Source organism: Bison bison, unplaced genomic scaffold (assembly GCF_000754665.1).
Source record: "Bison bison bison isolate TAMUID 2011002044 unplaced genomic scaffold, Bison_UMD1.0 scf7180017864289, whole genome shotgun sequence".
In the NCBI taxonomy this organism is placed as follows: domain Eukaryota; kingdom Metazoa; phylum Chordata; class Mammalia; order Artiodactyla; family Bovidae; genus Bison; species Bison bison.
Window position 1 is genome coordinate 235,417 of NW_011494861.1, and position 19,733 is coordinate 255,149.

At 41.4% G+C, this 19,733-nt stretch overlaps 1 protein-coding gene across 1 annotated transcript in view; it reads left to right on the forward strand.

The window, feature by feature from the left end:
- The first annotated feature begins 1,949 nt into the window (after window positions 1–1,949).
- The window catches only part of FASLG (Fas ligand (TNF superfamily, member 6)), a 29,000-nt gene continuing 11,216 nt past the window's right edge, over window positions 1,950–19,733 (forward strand). The window contains exon 1 of the mRNA XM_010849838.1: window positions 1,950–2,154. The gene's annotated coding sequence lies outside the window, so the exon portion shown is untranslated. The remainder of the gene's footprint in view (window positions 2,155–19,733) is intronic.

Below are 19,733 nucleotides of genomic sequence, written 5' to 3' on the forward strand. Positions count from 1 at the left end.
ATGAATTTCAGTTCCAGCTCCATGGCTGTGAGCACAGGGATCTCTCTTCAAGAGGGAAGACAGCACATAGGTATAGGAAGATATGAAAAAAAGTGGAGAAAACAGAAACTACGTGTCTATAAACTGGAGAAAGGGGCTATGGGACAGGAGAAGAGATGTTTGAACCGAGAGGTCATAATACTTAGCTTCTGCCCCTGAGACCTGTGAAAGGAAGTGCTTCCTGCCACCCTCTGACCACTTCCTCAGTGTCCCTCCCACCGCAGTCCCCTTACTCTTCAACTCTGTGGAGTTGGAGTTGAAACAATTGACCGAAGGAGTGTTGTGGAAATGAAACTGCTTTAGTGGCCATCGTCACTGGGTTCTTGTCTGTGTCTTTGTTCTCTGCCCAGCCCTCTCTGGGCCCTCCCTCTGTCCTGTGTGGTGGTATGGGTTAATCTGAGCCCAGGGAGAGTGAGCAGGGCCGTTGCAGGCTGTTAAACACACTCACGTGTGCACACACACACACATCCTAACTTGTGTGTGAACCTGCATTCTGTGTCAGCTGTCAGAATGTAGGTTTACACACGGGTTAGGGTGCAGACGTGAGAGCAGGCCTTGCTGTGCAGGAACAAGGATGGTGCAGAGCTGCAAGATAAAGGAAACCCCAGCACCTCTGCTCTCCCCCCGGAATCCCTACCCTCAGAGGGTTGGAGCCCGAGGAGTGCCAGACCCAGGGCTGAGGTCTCCCTTTCTGTACCGTCCAATTACCTTGATATGTGAGTGATATATGAAGATGAAGTGCATTGTAGGATTGGGGTTCTCACAAGTTAGGTATCTGCAGAGAGGAAGTTGATTCAGCCAGTGGGTCAGTCACTGTCCTGGGGATGCATTTAGGTATCTCAGTGTCCATGAAAACCAGTTCCGTGAGGGGCAGGACAGACCTGCTGTGGACAGCAAGATGCAGAGGTTAACCTCTGTATGGTGATGGGGGCAGGTTTCTGGAGCTGGCGATAAAAAGACAGGCAGGCTGGCTTCTGCAGTGGTGAAGCATGGAACAGGAGATGCCAGGTAGGTGCCTTGGTAGATCGATGGGGCATTTACCAGGGGACTGGAGCAAGGTGCCAGGGCATGGCCCTGGAAGGAGAATCTGGCAGGGCAACAGGCCTAGGGAAGACAACAGCGAGCAAAGCAGGCCCGAGTGTGAGAGGAATGGGCATGAGGGCAGGGCTTCAGGGATGGGGGAACAAAACCCCATTCCTGGATGCAGTGTATTATGGACACTGGAGCTGGACAGCCTGGGTTTGAACCCAGGCCCTGCCACTCTTTTGAAAAATGACTTAATCTTTCTGAGCTTTGGTCTCCTTATTGCCAATGGGGATATTTAATCTAACTGGGTTATTTTGAGGAACTGATATGATAATCTACATAAAGGATCTGATTCAGTATCTGGATACTCTGTGACACTCAGGATCCTATTTTTTTGGCTACAGTTTATTATTTTATTTTTTTGAATAAGGACTTTCTCAGTTACCCATTGTCTCATAAAAGACACAAGAGCTAAATATTTTTATAGTGGCATACCAGATATACTCTCTTCTAAAAGTTACAGACATATGTTCTATTTGATTTTTAGCAAAGGTTAAGAGAATAGATGTTTTATTGGATGCTCACTATGTATGTTTTCATTTAATCATCAAATCACCACATAAATTATATTGTCATCATTACCCCCATTTCACAGATAAGACATCTAAGGTACAAACATTACATAACTTATTCATCATAATGTAGTTTAGTTATAGGTACAGATTTAAGCCCCGGTGTGACACTAGGTAAGCATTGCTTGGGGCACCAGATGGTTGCTGGTTGATAAGAATAAGGGTATGAAGTTAGAGCACGGCCTGTAGCCCCAAGGTGACAGGAGAGCAGGTCTCCTGTTATTTCCTGTTCAGAAGTTGGTCTGGTCCCAGAGCTCAGCCTGCAGTGTCACCACCTATAACGTGCAGTAAGTTTGGGGTGAAGAGGGTAGACGGATTATGGAGCCATTGGGGCACCAGAGCTGGGAAGTTGTCTGCCCTCCCTTGGCTCCTTGTTGCTTAAGGACTGATGCTCCGGCGTGCTGACTCGGGGCTGGCCAGCCCACGGCACATGGGAAGGACCAGATGGCGCCAGGCAGTAAGTGCTATAACTGTGTTCTTCCGCATCTTGGTTTTTGTCCGCTGCAGCTGATTTTCTGAGGATTTAGTTTCCTGTTTGGGTGGGAGATGCATTAAGTCCATTTTGGACTGATTTTTAAGAGCAGCAGCTTTCAGCATTTCAGTTTTAGTTTTCTGGATGACTTTGTCCTTATGGCACGGGATCTTGGGAATCTGATCATGCCCAGTGTCCACGCACCTGTCTCCCTCTTTTTGTCCTTCTTCTTGCCAGTCCCTCCAGTCTCCTTTCCCCAGTTTTCAGCCTCCCTTTCCTCACTAAATCTTTATCTTCCGGCTCGTGGCTCTTTCACCTCCACCTTCCTCTGTCCACACCTTTTCCTATCTGTCTTTTGATCTTTTAACCAACTTCTCCCTTATCATATATAGTCTTTGGAGTAGAGGGGACCTCAGAACATCTAGTGCAGCCTGAGCCCCAGCTCTCCGCCAGCACATCGTTATCCCAAGCTTAGGAATCTCCCGGAACTGGGAACTGACCCCAGCCCAGGGTGGCTCGAGCTGTGCTTACAGCACTGTGACTGTAAGCACAGTGGGGCCCCACTGATGAAAGAAGTTGTTCCCTCTGCCTCTGAGAAAGTGGAACCTTCTACTGTTTGGTACTAGTTCTCCACAGGTCTATCTAGACAAGCAATACTCAGGGGATATTTATTGAACATTTCCTGTGTGCCAGCCTCTGGGCTAGAGATTACGGATCGCAAAATTGACTTAAAGTGTCCCAAGAGTTAAGATGCTTTTGTTTAGGAAATAGACTAGATTTCCAATGACATGGTGTGTTGAGTGCTATAATAAACAAGCTGCAGGAACCTTGAAGGAGGAGGAATTCACTGTGCCTGGGAAGGCCTCACAGAGGAGCTGATGTCTGAGCTGACTTTGGGAAGAAGAGTTTACCAGGCAGGACTTGGGGATATGGGGCTCCATCAGGCAGCTTGACTAAGATCAAATAGAGTGAGGCATTTAACTGGAAGGAGTGAAGGAATGGATTGGACTGATAGATTCCCTGCGGAGACGGAAGAAAAAATCACGTGTAACATGATGTAGAAACCACACACAGGGCGGTGCGAGGAGGTCAGGGGGCAGGAACCCTGAGGAGTAGAGGTGTGGGGGTCCAGCACTTCCTGTTGTGAGAGGATGCTTTGCTGGGTTCCGGTTACCTCTTCTGTTAATAGAGGCGACAGAAATACCAGGCTGTCTGTCTTGTGGTGGAGACAGTAGGGGGTGGAGTCTGAGCATTCAGTCCAGGTCTCAGTCGTGGAGTACAGTGCATTTAGGGAGGTAAGGCGAGCTAAGCAGTTGCGAGTGTGGCTTCAGACACAGGTAGACCTTATAAAACAGGAGGCATGGAGAAGTGGGGACTAGGAGTTTAAAAGTGAGAACAAGAAACTTCCACATGGAATTCAGGTTCCCTAGAATGATAAATAGGGATTTTGATGGTATGTATTTGGGGAGGGGAACTTATTTGTCAAAGGCATGTGAGAATTTGCAGGGATGAGGGGGAAGTGATGAGAGGAAAAACCTAGCGTCACAGTGTGGTCTGGTAGGAAGACCTGAATTCATGTCTAAGCTCAGCCTCTTCATAGGTTATTTAGCCTCTCAAATCATTTGTAAAATGGAGATAGGATAATTCTTATCATGGAGGGCTGCTTGAGGGTAAAATAAGGTAATGTATAGAGTTCTTGCTTCCATGGGGGCTCAGATGGTAAAGAATCTGCCTGCAATGCTGGAAACCTGGGTTTGATCCCTGGGTTGGGAAGATCCCCTGGAGGAGGAAATGGCAACCCACTTCAGTATTTTTGGCTAGAGAATCCCATGCACAAAGGAACCTGGCGGACTACAGGCCATGGAGTCAGACATAACTGAAGCAACTTAGCATGAAAATGACCACAGGGACAGAGCTCACCAAATTCAGAGCTCCTGAAGGAGTTGTGTTTGACCATGGCTTTGTCTTTGCACCCTTCCATGCTGCTTGGCTCCTGTTAGGTGCTCAAGACATGTATGGATGGAACTGAACAGAAACAAATGCTTCCTGTGTTTCATTTCCAGATGTAGAAGGTGTGGTAGGGAAGCACCAGGAGATAGGGTGGGATTTCTTCCTAGTTCTTCCTCCATACTGGTTGTGGTTTGGGGAGAATCCTCTTACCTCTCTTGAGCTCAGGTCCAAATCTGTGAAGTTAGGGACGTGAGTCAGTCAGCTCTTCCCTATTCCAGCATTGACGCTCTAGGACTTTACTGTAAGGTTTCAGACTGGTCAGACATCGCTAGTTTGCAAAGAAAGCTCAGTGGAGAATACCTCATTTATCAAATTGCAAACTGGTACAAGGCCTAGGGCTTTTCACTTACTGGGGTGTGGCTGTCCCGCCGTCGGTAATAGACAGTGAAACATATCCAGACTCAGAGGCAGTATGCTCAAATTTTCTTCTCCTGAGACCCTGAGGTTAGAAGGCTCTTCCAGCTGCATAGCCCTGACTAACATCTGCTAGACACTCAAAGGAAACAGTGGGTGACAAAAACAACGACTTTGACATTTAAGTCAGTCCTTAGTACATGTGACCGTCCCACAAACCCACCATGACACCATGATAAATGTGAGAAGCATTTCAAACATCAATAAAGGTTCTTAAAAGAGCCCACAAGACCTAGGTCTTTCCAGTCTTTTTGCACTTCCAGTTAATCATTGAGCTAAAACTGGCATATAGCACTGTATATGTTTACGGTATACAACATAATGATTCGACATCATTATGAAGACATCATGAAATAATTATATACATTATATATACGTCATGAAATAATTATCACAAGTTTAATGAACATCCATCATCTTTTATAGATGCAAAATTTAAGAAGTAGAAAAAATTTTTTCCCTTATGATGAGAACTGTTGGGATTTCCTCTCTTAACAACTTTCATATATAACACAGTGAAAGTGAAAGTTGCTCAGTTGTGTCTGACTCTTTGCCACCCCATGGACTACAGCCTGCCGGGCTCCTCTGTCCATGGAATTCTCCAGGCAAGAATAATAAAGTAGAAAGCTGTTCCCTTCTCCAGAGGATCTTCCTGACCCAGGAGTCAATATATAACATACAGCAGTAATTATATTTATTATGTTGTATATTATATCCCTTATACTTATCTTACAACTGGAAGTTTGTCCCTTTTAACTGCCTTCATCCAGTTTCTCCTCCCCCCAAAACGCTGCCTCTGGTAACCACAAATCTGATCTCTTTTTGTATGAGTTTGTTTGCTTTTAGTGCCATGAGCTACAATGCCATGTTAGTTTCTATTATTTGATATTTCTATATATACTAAAATGGTCACCATGATAAGCCTAGGTACAATATGTCTGCATACAATGATACCGCACGATTCTTGACTATAGTCTCCTCACTGTACACTTCGTATCTGTGACTCACTTATTTTACAGCTAGAATTTTGTACTTAATCTCCCTTACCAGTTCCTCCTCACCTGCCCCAACCCTCTTCTCTGGCAACCACCTGTTTTTGCTCTGTATATAGGAATCCGTTTCTGTTTATTCATTTGCTTTTAAAAAAAAAATATTTATTTATTTAACTGGGGGATAATTACAATACTGTGATGCTTTTTGCCATACATCAACATGAGTCGACCATAGATATATGTGTCCCCTCCCTCTTGATCCCCACTTCCACCTCCCTCCCTACCCCATCCCTCAAGATTGTCACAGAGCACCAGCTTTGGATTCCCTTCATCATACATCAAACTCCCACTGGCTATCTGTTTTACATATGGTAATGTATATGGTGGTGGTGGTTTAGTCACTGAGTCATGTCCGACTCTTGTTGGACTATAGACTGTAGCCCCCTAGTCTCCTTTGTCCATGGGATTTTACAGGCAATATGTTTCAATGCTGTTCTCTCAAATTATCTCACCTTCTCCTTCCCCCACTATGTCCAAAAATCTATTCTTTATTTTTGTGTCTCCTGCTTTGTTTTTTAGATTCCACATAATAAGTGAAGTCAGATAGCACTTGTCTATCTCTGCGTGTCTTATTTTACTTAATATCCTCTAGGTTCATCCAGGTTGTCACAGATGGCAAGATTTCATTCTTTTTTATGGCTGAGTAATTTTCCCTTATATATATCTTCTTTATCCATTCATCTGTTTCTGGGCACTTAAGTTATTTCCATATCCTGGCAGTTGTAAAAAAAGGTTGCAGTGAACATAGGGGTTCATATGTCTTTTTGAATTAGTTGTTTCCTTTTCTTCAAATAAATACCCAGGAGTGGAATTGCTGGATCATATGGTAGTTCTGTTTTTAATTTTTAAAGGAATCTCCATACTGAGTTTCATAGGAGCTGCACCAGATTACAGTTCTGCCCACAGTGCCTGGGTGGGAGTTCTCTTTTCTTCACGTCCTTCCAAGCACTTGTTGTTTGTTGTCTTTTTGATAATAGCCATTCAGACAAGTATGAGATAATTTCTCATTGAGGTTTTGACTTGCATTTCCCTGATGATTAGTGATATTAAGCATCTTTTCATGTGCCTGTTTGGAAAAATGTCTGTTCAGATCCTCTGCCCATTTTCAATTGGTTGGGTTGTTTGTATTTTTGATGTTGAATTGTGTAAGTTATATATATATATGTGTGTGTATGTGTGTGTTTGTGTATGATATTAACCCCTTATTGGATATATTTTTTTGCAAATATCTCCTTCCACTCACTCCCATTTAGTAGGTTGACTTTTCATTTTGTTAATAGTTTTCTCCATTATGCAAAAGCTTTTTAGTTTGATATAGCCCCATTTGTTTATTTTTGGTTTTGTTTCCATTGTCTGAGGGGACATATACAAAGAAAAAAAAAATTCTACCATGACTGATGCCAAAGAGCTTATGGTTTTTTCTAGAAGTTTTGTGGTTTCAAGTCTTAAGTCTTTAATCCATTTCAAATTTATTTTTGTGCTTTGAGAGAGGAATCTAGTTTGAGTTTTGTACTTTAAGAGAGTAAGCCAGTTTGATTCTTTTGCATGTAGCTGTATAGTTTTCCCAACACCATTTATTAAAGAAGCTGTCTTTTCTCCATCATGTATTCTTGCCTTCTTTAATTACCCATAAAAATGTGGGTTCACTTCTAGTGAAGTCACTCAGTCGTGTCCAACTCTTTGCGACCCCATGGACTGTAGCCTACCAGGCTCCTCTGTCCATGGGATTTTCCAGGCAAGAGTACTGGAGTGGGGTGCCATTTCCTTCTCCAGGGGATCTTCCCAACACAGGGATCAAACCCGGGTCTCCCGCATTGTAAGCAGACACTTTTACCATCTGAGCCACCAGGGTTCACTTCTAGGTTATCTTTTTCCCCACTGAATTATGTGTCTGTTTTTGTGCAGAACCATACTGTTTTGATTACTATAACTTTGAAGTATAGTTTGAAATCAGGGAGCATAATACTTCTAGTTCTACTTTTCTTTCTTAAGATTGTTTTGACTATTGGGATCTTTTGTGTTTCCATACAAATTTTAGAATTATTTCTTCTAGTGAAAAATGCCATTGATATTTTGCTGGGGATTGCATTGAGTCTGTAGATTACATTGGGTAGTATGCTCTTTTTAATCATATTAATTCTTCCAATTTATGAGCATGGGCTATCTTTTCATCTGTTTGTGCTGCCTTCAATCTCTTTCAACAGTGTCTTACAATTTTCTGAGTACTATTCTTTTACCGCCTTAGTTAGACTTGTTTTTATTCTTTTGCAGTGCTTGTAAATGGGATTGTTTTCTTAATTTCTTTTTTGATAGTTTCTTGTTAGGAAATAGAAGTGTGGCAGACATCTGTATATTAATTTTATACTCTGCAACTTTACTGAATTTATTGATGAGTTCTAGTATTTTTGTGTGTGTGTGGTATCTTTAGGATTTTCTGTGTATAGTATCATGCCATCTGCAAACAGTAACAGTTTTACTTCTTCCTCTCCCATTTGGATTCCTTTCATTTCTTTTTATTGTCTGAGTGCTGTGGCTAGGACTTCCAACAGTATGTTGAATACAAATGGTGAGTATGGGCATCCTTGTCTTGTTCCTGATCTTAAATGAAATATTCTCAGCTTTTCACTGTTGAGTATAATTTTGGCTGTGAGCTGGTCATACATGGCCTTTATTATAATAGTTCAGGTATATTCTCTCTATAGCTGCTTTGTGAGAGAATTTTTTTTGTCATAAATAGATGTTAAATCTCATCAAAAACTTTTTATGCATTTATTGAGATGATCATATGATTTTTATTCTTTAATATGTTAATGTGGTATATCACACTGATTGGTTTGTGGATACTGAACCATCCTTGCATCCCTGATATTAAACCCACTTGATCATGGTGTAAGATCCTTTTAATGTATTGTTGAATTTGGTTTGTTAGTATTTTGTTGAGGATTTTGGCACCATGTTTATCAGTGATACTGGCCTGTAATTTTCTTTTTTGTGTGATATCTTTGTCTAGTTTTGGTATTAAGATGATTCTGGCCCCTCATAGAATGAGTTAAGAAGCTTTCCTTCCTCTCCAAGTTCTTGGAATAGTTTGAGAAGAATAGGCATTAACTCTTCTCTATACATTTGGTAAATTTAACCTGTGAAGTCATCCAGTTTTTTTTTAAATTCATCATTCAGTTTTATTACTGGTAGTTGATCTGTTCATATTTTCTATTTCTTCCTGGTTCTATCTTGGGAAAGTGTCCATTTTTTGGTGTTCAGTTGTTTCTGGTAATCTCTTATGATCCTTTGCATTTCTGTGGTATTGGCTGTAACTTCTCCTTTTTTCCCCCTGGTTTTATTGATTTGGGCCCTCTTCTTGATGTCTGGATAAAGGTTTGTAAATTTTGTTTACCTTTTCAAAGAACCAACTCTTAGTTTAATTAATCTTTCTATTGTTTTTTTGGTCTCTATTTCATTTATTTATGCTCTGATCTTATTTCTTCAGACATTTTTAGTCTTAATAGATATTGTCCTATCCTGTCTCCTACTGGCCTATAGGCAGTGGGTTCTCAGCCCTATAAACTTGGGAGCACTGCTCACAGAGCAGTCTTGTTTCACAATCCCTCTTACATTGTGTCCTTTTTGGATTAGAATTTTGGCTCAATACCAACAGGCTGTGTGACTTCAGCCAAGTCCCTTAATCTATTTAAGTATCAGTTTCTTCATCTATATTCATATAATCAGCATACATTTATTGAGTGCCTCTAATACCAGGCACTATTCTTGGCTTGGAATATTTATTCATTTGTCTTTGAGAAATTAAAGCAATTGGTCACTGATAAGATTTAGGGAACCAATGTATGACCTCCAACACTGTTCCCAGTTGTATACTATGTATTTCTGTGTTTGCATACAGAGACTGAGAGGAAAATATGGTCAGTGAGCAGAGGCATACCTAACTTACCATGTCAAGGTCAGCCACCAGGGTTCTAACTGCAGGAGAACAAGATGAACCTCCTGAGAGAAATAGTAATACAATGAAATGGTATTAAAACCTTTGAGCAAGAGAGATGATGGAGTCTCTCCCTGGCTTCTTGGGACATACTTTGGGTGGAAAGGAGGTCATCTGGAGGCAGGAAAGACCAATGAGTGCTTGGGATCCAGTTGGATTATTAATGGTAACAGGTGCCTTTGGTAGTAAGTCTATTCCTCTCAAATGTCTTTTGGCTTGTCTCAGGTTTAAAAGCCAAAAGCTGATGGGAAATTTAGAAAGTGAAACATAATTTGAGCATTCTGTAAAATCACTTTATGAGGAGCCTGTAAAGAATTTCAGCATTTATTTATTGAGTGCATATTAGTTGCCAGGCACTGTGCTGGGCTGGGTGTACAATTGAATGCAATGTGATTTTATACCTCCTATTGAATAGTGATAAGTACCAGAAGAGGGGGAAAAAATCCCAGAAAGAGAACACTAAATGGAATTATCTCCTTTAGATGAAGTGGCAAGTGAAGACCTCTTTGAGAAAGTGATATGTAGTTTAGCATTGAAGGGTTCTAGCACCTGGTCAAATAAAAGTGGGGCAGAGCTGGGGCAAAGAGCCTTCTAGGCACCATCTTAGGCATAGATCCTGAGGCAAGGAAGAATTTGCCCCATTTGATGAACTGAAAGGCCAATGTGGCCTGTGTGTGGTGAGAGAGGAAGGGAGTAGAAACAGTTAAGCTGGAGAGCTGGGAAGAGCCCAGATAATTCAGAGTCTTGGAAGTCATGATAAAGTGTTCAGATTTTATTCTAAAGGCAACAGGCAGCCACTGAAGTGTTACTTTTAAGAAGCAGACTTACATGATCAGATTTACACTTGCATCAGTGACAACCAAAGAAGTGACATGACCCACCTCAGTGGAAGATGAAGAAATACAATGTTGTCATGATTCCATAATAAGTCAATGACAGGCTGATAGCACGTGTAGGGTATTATCAGGCTATGGAGCATGTAACATCACTGAACGAGGCTGCAATAGAATCTTAATTCCCACTAAATAGTCCTGTTCATGACCTGGGACCCTCTTGGAATTATTAATTCAGTCAACATATGTTGAGTTTTTACTCAGTGATGTTAAACAAAACAGACACAGTGTACCACGTGTAATTTGTTAATACTTAGTACTACCCCTGTCTCTATCCTCTTCCCCATTCCCAGGAGCACAAAGCTAAGAAATGACAATTCTTCCACTCCATTGCAAGTGAGAGTCCAGTTGGATTCCACCAATGAGAAGCAATTCCATGAGATTTGGAAAGTAATGGAGGAGAAGCCACTGGTTGTCACAGTAGTTACTGGAAAGTGTTTGGGGACAGCAGAAGTGGTTTGGGTTTTTCCTACAGCTTTCTGCTGTTCACCTAAAAATCACCAGTATCAGCGTTGTTGGAAGCTGAAACTACTGGTTGTAGCATGAGTCTGAACTTCAAAGTTTCCTAAAGTTGTTCTTGCTGACTTTTGTTTGCCCAATCTTTAATTCCTGTATTAATCCTTTCCCCACTTTGCATACTTGGAGTGGCTTCTGTTTTTCTGTCCAGACTCCAGTTGATACACAAAAGACAGGGAAAAAATGAGAATAGTCTCGACATCCAATAATACTGTTGCATGGAGTGGCAGGGATGAAGGATAATTTTGGCCCCATTGCTGCTGTCATCCACGTCTCCAGATTGTCCCCATTCAAGTTGCTGTGACCTGGAGAAACAAGAGTTGTGCTTGATCGCTTATCCTCCAATTCAGTCTTTTATACTAGAAAAGAACATCAAAGTTACCTTTATCTTAGAGACAAGAGATCAAATTGAAGCACAGAGAAAGTTGTGGTCATCCACCTCCTGAAGTGAGTTAAAAAGCCTTCAATATCTTACAGATTTTCCTGAGCCAATCAGATTGTGAAGTGGGAGTAGAAAAGGGCCACCGATAAAAAGAATAGAAAAAGCACACTCTTTGCAGATCAAATAGACTTAAATGTGACTGAAGCCTGGCTCAATCTCTTGCCAGGTTTACTTTTCTTCTCTGAATCTAATCTAATCTAATCTAATAATCTAATTATTCTGAATAATTAGAGATAATGAGATAATATAATATGAGATAATAATAATGAGATAATATACTCATTTTCATAGACTTATTCTGCATATTAATGATGATGATGACAAATAATAATTACTGATAACAGTTGTAAAACGTGCTGTATTCCAGACACTCTCCTAAGTGCCTCATGTGAATCAACTCATTTAATTAATCCTCACAATAACACTAGAGGCAATGGATGTAAAGAATATAGCAGAGCTGACAAGATGACTTACGAACATGTGTTTCTGACTCTGACCCTTGAAACAACTCCAAGAAACAGGCAGTGTTTTGATGGGCCTGAGAAACTAACATCAACCTGAGAAGCTCTTGAGGGGAGAAGAAGGGGCGGCTGCATCTCAGTGTACATGTGCATGTACATTTACAGCAGCTCAGGGGAGAAGAGGGTCAGATGTCACACGGAGATGGGCCAGGCCAGAGCTTTATGAGTCTGTGTGTTTCTCTTTCCTATCTTGCTTGGTTGTCATTTTGAGGCAGATAAACAGCAGTGGATGCCCAGAAGCACTGGGGGAAATATCAACATAGTGCTGGAATCTGGCTGAGGTGGGGAGAAGGAGTCAACAGCAGGTACAAATAAATGACTCCAGCTGAGGAAGAAAATCTCTTAAAAAAAAGAGCAATGTCAGGTAAACCCTCGGTAGATTTTCTTTGGCAAGGTAGGGGATGATTTACCCCAGATTATAATGCCAGAGGCTCTTCCTCCTAAGGAGGGATGCACTGCCAACTCCCTAAGCTCCCTAGGAAGGGCATAAATTATTCCTGGATTCCTGGGCTTTAGCCACATCCACCTCTTCCCTCCCTCTAGCTCCCACACACATGCTTCATATTATGCTCCATGAGAACTGAAACTCGCAGGAATGTGTAAGCTCGCAAGGAAAAGTGATCAGACATATGAGGAACACAGTGCTCTAAAAGAAAGACACCACCAAACAAGTTATACCAGGCAAAGAAAATTAACAGACCATAGAAAATACGTTTAAAATAAGCATAAGAAATACCTTCCAAAAATACGAAGGTAAAATACCGACAACATTAATCAAGGAAAACAATTCAAAGAAGAACTGGTGGGAAATATTGGATTTGAAAAAATGTTATAGTTGAAACAAAAATCTTAATGAATTTGTTAAATTTTAGAAAAGATATAGCTGAAGAATGTATTGGATGTATTACTGAGCTGGAAGATATCTGAAAACTTCAAAGCATCAAGAAAGTAGATAAAAATTTTGAAAGAAATCTTACTTGCAAATCTTTGGGGGGAAAAAAGTTAGATTTTGAAATGTATATCCAGCTAAATTACCATTTAAATACTAGTACAAAGGAACTGTAAGGATCCATCACAACCCAGAATTAAAATTCTAGGCAGCAGGAACATGACGAAGGTGATGGTAGGCAATGGGACTATAGTTTGCTCTCTCTTCTGTGAATTTACCTTATGTGGACTACTTCAATGGACTTCCTTGCCCTCTGGCTTCTGATTGAATTTGCCTAATGGAAAGCCCCAGCAGAAGAGAAGAATCTATCCTATTGTGAAAGTGAAGTGAAAGTCGCTCAGTTGTATCCGACTCTCTGCGACCCCATGGACTGTATAGTCCATGGAATTCTCCAGGCCAGAATACTGGACTGGGTAGCCTTTCCCTTCTCCAGGGGATCTTCCCAACCCAGGGATCAAACCCAGGTCTTCTGCATTGCAGGCGGATTCTTTGCCAGCTGAGCCACAAGGGAAGCTTGTGTAGTAGGACAGATATTTATTCTCCAAGTACACCTTGGACTGGCTGCAATTCTTGACTTGAAGTCACAAGTCCTATTAGGCTGTCTTCTCCATACAAGTCTGCCCTTCTTAGGTTCCAATAACTTATCATTCTTCTTAACTAGTGGTCATAACAACCCTGTTCCTTCTATTGATAAAAGAGTATACTGTTTTCTTTTTGATTTCCCTACATCTTACTTATATGGTTGTCCTTTTTGCTAAGCCCTTCTCAAGCTATCCTAATTTCTGTTCCATCTGTTTGCTGATGAGATTCTGATGATATAGTAGGAAACTTTATTGACAGTGGCATTGAAACATGTGTAACATCATGTATGAGACGAGTCACCAGTCCAGGTTCGATGCACGATGCTGGATGCTTGGGGCTGGTGCAATGGGACGGCCCAGAGGGAGGGTATGGGGAGGGAGGAGGGAGGAGGGTTCAGGATGGGGAACACATGTATACCTGTGGCGGATTCATTTCGATGTTGGGCAAAACTAATACAATATTGTAAAGTTTAAAAATAAAATAAAATTAAAAAAAATAATAATAAAATAAAATAAATAAAAACAAAATAAAAACAAAACCTTAGAAAAACATCATACTTATTATGAGAAACTTTAGAATAGTCTCTCTGTGATTAGGGATAAGAGCTAGATACCCATAATAAAAATTACTGTTTTATATAGTTCTTGAGGTTTGGGACAATCTAAAAAGAAAAGTAAAAGAATGAGGCATAGGATTAGAAAGGGAGATTAGAATTTACCATTTTATCTGCTAATAATGTTATGTTAATAGGAAAGAAAACCCCAGGAGTCAATAGGCACACTATCAGAAATAAAGAGAGTTCCATAAGTTTACAAGAGTCTAAATTATTACAGAATGAAGAGCATTTATTTAAGTCAGAGTCATTTGCAACTATGAATGACTATGAACAAAACTAGTAAGGTGATGGAATTCCAGATGAGCTATTTCAAATCCTAAAAGATGATGCTGTGAAAGTGCTGCACTCAATATGCCAGCAAATTTGGAAAACTCAGCAGTGGCCACAGGACTGGAAAAGGTCAGTTTTCATTCCAATCCCAAAGAAAGACAATGCCAAAGAATGTTCAAACTACCACACAATTGCATTCATCTCACATACTAGCAAAGTAATGCTCAAAATTCTCCAAGCCAGGCTTCAACAGTACGTGAACTGTGAACTTCCAGATGTTCAACCTGGATTTAGAAAAGGCAGAGGAACCAGAGATCAAATTGCCAACATCCATTGGATCATGGAAAAAGCAAGAGAGTTCCAGAAAAACATTTACTTCTGCTTTATTGACCATGCCAAAGCCTTTAACTGTGTGGCTCACAACAAACTGTGGACAATTCTTAAAGAGATGGGAATACCAGACGACCAGACCTGGTTCCTGTGAAATCTGTATGCAGGTCAAGAAGCAACAGTTAGAACTGGACGTGGAACAACAGACTGGTTCCAAATTGGGAAAGGAGTATGTCATGGCTGTATATTTTCACCCTTATTATTTAACTTATATGCAGAGGACATCATGCGAAATGCCAGGCTAGATGAAGCACAAGCTGTAATCAAGATAGCTGGAGAAATATTAATAACCTCAGATATGCAGATGACACCACCCTTATGGAAGAAAGCAAAGAAGAACTAAAGAGCCTCTTGATGAAAGTGAAAGAGGAGAGTGAAAAAGTTGGCTTAAAACTCAGCATTCAAAAAACGAAGATCATGGCATCTGGTCCCATCACTTCATGGCAAATAGATGGGGAAACAATGGAAACAGTGACAGACTTCATTTTAGGGGGCTCCAAAATCACTGCAGTTGGTGACTGCAACCATGAAATTAAAAGATGCTTGCTCCTTGGAAGAAAGGCTATGACAAACCTAGACAGCATATCAAAAAGCAGAGACATTACTTTGCCAACAAAGGTCTGTCTAGTCAAAGCTAGGGTTTTTCCAGTGGTCATGTATGGATGTGAGAGTTGGACTATAAAGAAAGCTGAACACTGAAGAATTGATGCTTTTGAACTGTGGTGTTGAAGAAGACTCTTGAGAGTCTCTTGGACTTCACTGAGATCCAACCAGTCAATCCTAAAGGAAATGAGTCCTGGATATTCAATGGAAGGACTGATGCTGAAGCTGAAGCTCCAATACTTTGGCCACCTGATGTGAAGAACTGACTCCTTGGAAAAGACTGATGCTAGGAAAGATTAAGGCAGGAGGAGAAGGGGATGACAGAGGATGAGATGGTTGGATGGCATCACTGACTCAATGGACATGAGTTTGAGTTAGCTCTGGGAGTTGGTGATGGACAGGGAATCTGGCGCGCTATAGTCCATTGGGTCACAAAGAGTCATACACAACTGAGTGACTGAACTGACTGGCTGGACTATAGCCCACCAGGCTTATCTGTCCATGGGGATTCTCCAGGCATAATAATGGAGTGGGTTGCCGTATCCTCCTCTAGGGGATCTTCACAACCTAGGGATCAAACCCAGGTCTCCCGCATTGCAGGCAGATTCTTTATTGTCTGAGCCACCAAGGAAGCCCATGAAGGGGATTAGTGCCCTAATGAGAGCCAGAGGAAATCTTGCTTCCTCTCTCCACCCTATGAGGATACAATGAGAAGTCAGTCATGTGCAGTGCAGAAGCTACAGTCTTTTAATGACTTAATCTTGGAAGTGCTATCCCAACACTTGTGCTTTATTCTATTTGAAGTGGGCCAGCAGGTCCAGTCCACACGTGACAGGAGGGATTTATGAAAAAGTGTGAATGCCAGGAGGTGGAGATCACTGGGGTTGTGTAGAGGTTGCTTACCACAGAATCTAAAAATACCCCAGAAAATGATGTCTATTATCACAACAAAATTACAAAATATCAAGCAATTAATCTAAGAAAGAATGGATAAGACCATCCTGGAGAAAAATTTTAAAAGCCATAAAGGACAGATGAAAAGCTGTCAATAGGGCAAAAACATTGTAAAGAAAACACTTCGCCTAAATTTGTGCAATTACAGTAAAAAGAGTCCAGTAGAACATTTTAAGACCATGCTAGTTTTCTTTTCTAAAGCAGAGACATTACTTTGCCAACAAAGGTCCGTCTAGTCAAGGCTATGGTTTTTCCAGTAGTCATGTATGGATGTGAGAGTTGGACTGTGAAGAAAGCTGAGCACCGAAGAATTGATGCTTTTGAACTGTAGTGTTGGAGAAGACTCTTGGGAGACCCTTGGACTGCAAGGAGATCCAACCAGTCCATTCTAAAGGAGATCAGTCCTGGGTGTTCTTTGGAAGGACTGATGCTAAAGCTGAAACTCCAGTACTTTGGCCACCTCATGCAAAGAGTTGATTCATTGGAAAAGACTCTGATGCTGGGAGGGATTGGGGGCAGGAGGAGAAGGGGATGACGGAGGATGAGATGGCTGGATGGCAACATTGACTCGATGGATGTGAGTTTGAGTGAACATGAGTTGGTGATGGACAGGGAGGCCTGGTGTGCTGCAATTCATGGGGTCGCGAAGAGTCGGATACAACTGAGTGACTGAACTGAACTAACTGAACTGAATAGATATAGGAGAGATTAAGTATACTCAAGTTTTTTTTGAAAAAGAGGATCAAAGGGAAAATTTTGCCATACTAACCTCAAGACATTTTATAAAGCTATAATTTTGAGAACTGTGTGACACTAGTACTGGAATAGAGAAAGAAATCAACGAGACAAAGATAAGAGCCCAGAAAAAGACCCAACTATAGGTACAGACTTCATATATGATAAATATACTGTGATTCACTGGGAGAAAAGATGGATTATGTTAAGAAAATTGATTCACATGTGGAGAAAAACAAAGATGAACTCATGCACATCTCTTTAAATCTCTCTGACTGGCAATCCTACCTGCTGAAAGAAATCACCAACTCTGAGTCTTTCTGCCCCATCCATCCTCAACAAACCCTGGTTCCAGACTCAGAGATGCAGGTAGGAGGGTGAAGGTGAGAAGGAAAGAAACTCTTCAATTTGGATGAGCTGCCAGCCTGCTGGCTCTTTGATTTATTTATTCAGTGCATCTCCCAAGAGCAAATACACAATTTTTTCCCTTTAGTGATCACAGAGTTAACATCTATTTGTAAAAGATAATTTTTGCTAATTCATAAGATTCTGGTAGAACCCCAAACTATGATGGGCCCCTGTCATTGTTTGTCAGGGTGTTTATTTTGCTAGGAACTTTACCAACTTGCGATGCTTGGGGTAGCATTATCAAAGAGCGGCACCCAGGTTTAAGACTGCTCCCTTTGTCTCTGTTTCAGTTCAGAGTTCTCTCTAGGGTTGGAGGGCATTGGGGTTTGGGGGCAGATATTAGGATTCTGATTCTGCCTACCACAGAATTAATCAAGAAGCAGGACAGAGGAAAATGTGAAACTACAGCATAATTCCTATTGAATAAGTCTAGAATTTTCTGTGGGAGTTTGAGATAGAAAAGCAGCATGGTCTTAGCCTGAAACAGGAATCCGTTGGTACATCTGTTCACTGGTAGCATCTCTCAGGATACTGGACGTCAGACATTGACTTGTAGTTTTTGCTGCAGTCTCTCTTCTCTCCCCTGTCTTTTATTCTTAGTGAAAGAAGGTAAATTACATTAAGTCTACAGCCAGATAATTTGTGGGAAGATACACTATATTTTCCCACAAACACAACAAGAACAGTAACATTTGTTGAGTGCTTACTTTTATGTTGAGGACTGTTTTAAGTGTATCAAGTGCTGTGGCTCAGTTAATTCTCATATTGCTCTGTGAAATAGGTATTATTATAATCACGCCCATTTTCATAGATGAGAAAACTGTGGTGCAGAGGAGGGAAAGTGACCTGTCCAGCTCACATAACTAACAAGAGCAAAAGCTGGGATTTGAACCCAGGAAGTCTCACATCAGAAGCACACAATCCTAACCATTTTTCTAATCTCCCCATCCAGGGTATGGGGGGTTTTTTCCATTGATTTGAATCTTTGCCATTCTCAGGAAAATTTTTATAGTTTAAAAATATGATTCTATACAACTGCTCTTAAGGATTACTTCAGGATACTTTAAGGGTTGTGTTTTGGTTGTACATAAGGTGGAACTCTTAAAATTATGTTTTTTGATTATTAATTATAAACTTACTATTTTTTTTTTGCCTATGAAGAAACCCATATGTGAATTTAAAAGCATGTTAACTCTGCCCACCTGTAAAAGAGTGAGAACACTGTGTCATGTTAGGAAAATTCAAATGGAGGAAGTCTTGTTTAGGCTTCAGAAGCAGAACAGGCTTCTGACCGGCTTCTCACCTGCCTGGACACTGCTCGGATTCCATGCCTGCCTGCATGCACAGCAAGTAAGGCAGCACTTTAGATAAGAAAGGGAGCAGGTCTTGGAATTCTTGAGCCCCTGAGGGTCAACAAAACCCACCCCGGGGCCCAAGAAAATCCTAAAATGCACAAGGTGAAACAGTCGCTCAGTCGTGTCCGACTCTTTGCGACCCCACGGACTACAACACACCAGGCCTCCCTGTCCATCACCAACTCTTGGAGTTTACTCAAACTCATGTCCATTGAATTGGTGATGCCATCCAACTATCTCATCTTCTGTCATCCCCTTCTCCTCTTGGCGTCAATCTTTCCCAGCATCAGGGTCTTTTCAAACGAGTCAGTTCTTTGCATCAGGTGGCCAAAGGACTGGAGCTTCAGCTTCAGCATCAGTCCTTCCAATGAATATTCAGGACTGATCTCCTTTATGATGGACTGGTTTGATCTCCTTGGTATCCAAGGGACTCTCAAGAGTCTCCTCTAACACGACAGTTCAAAAGTTATGAAAACCATAGCTACATTTTTAAGTGCAAATTGATGATGGTTATCAGTTTGCAACCTGGGATTGTAAGTGGGAGCCCTTGAAACTGCAATTTGGAGTCTCATCCATGGGATGGACGCACTACCCAGGACCCTGCCGGAGCCAGCCGGCAAAGTCGATCAGGTCCCGAGAACGTGCACGGCGGGCCTAAGAAAGAAACTAAAGCAAGAGACTACAAAGATGGGGTCGAGAGGTTCAGACACGTCACCACGAAGGGACGCAGTCTGACACCAACTTTATTCAACATCTCATATTTATACAGAAAAGCGTGAGAAAGACAAGACAGTTGACATTTTTTCTTGGTTGGCCTATACATCTTACAAACAGTCACAAGAAATCTTGAGAGCATGGGA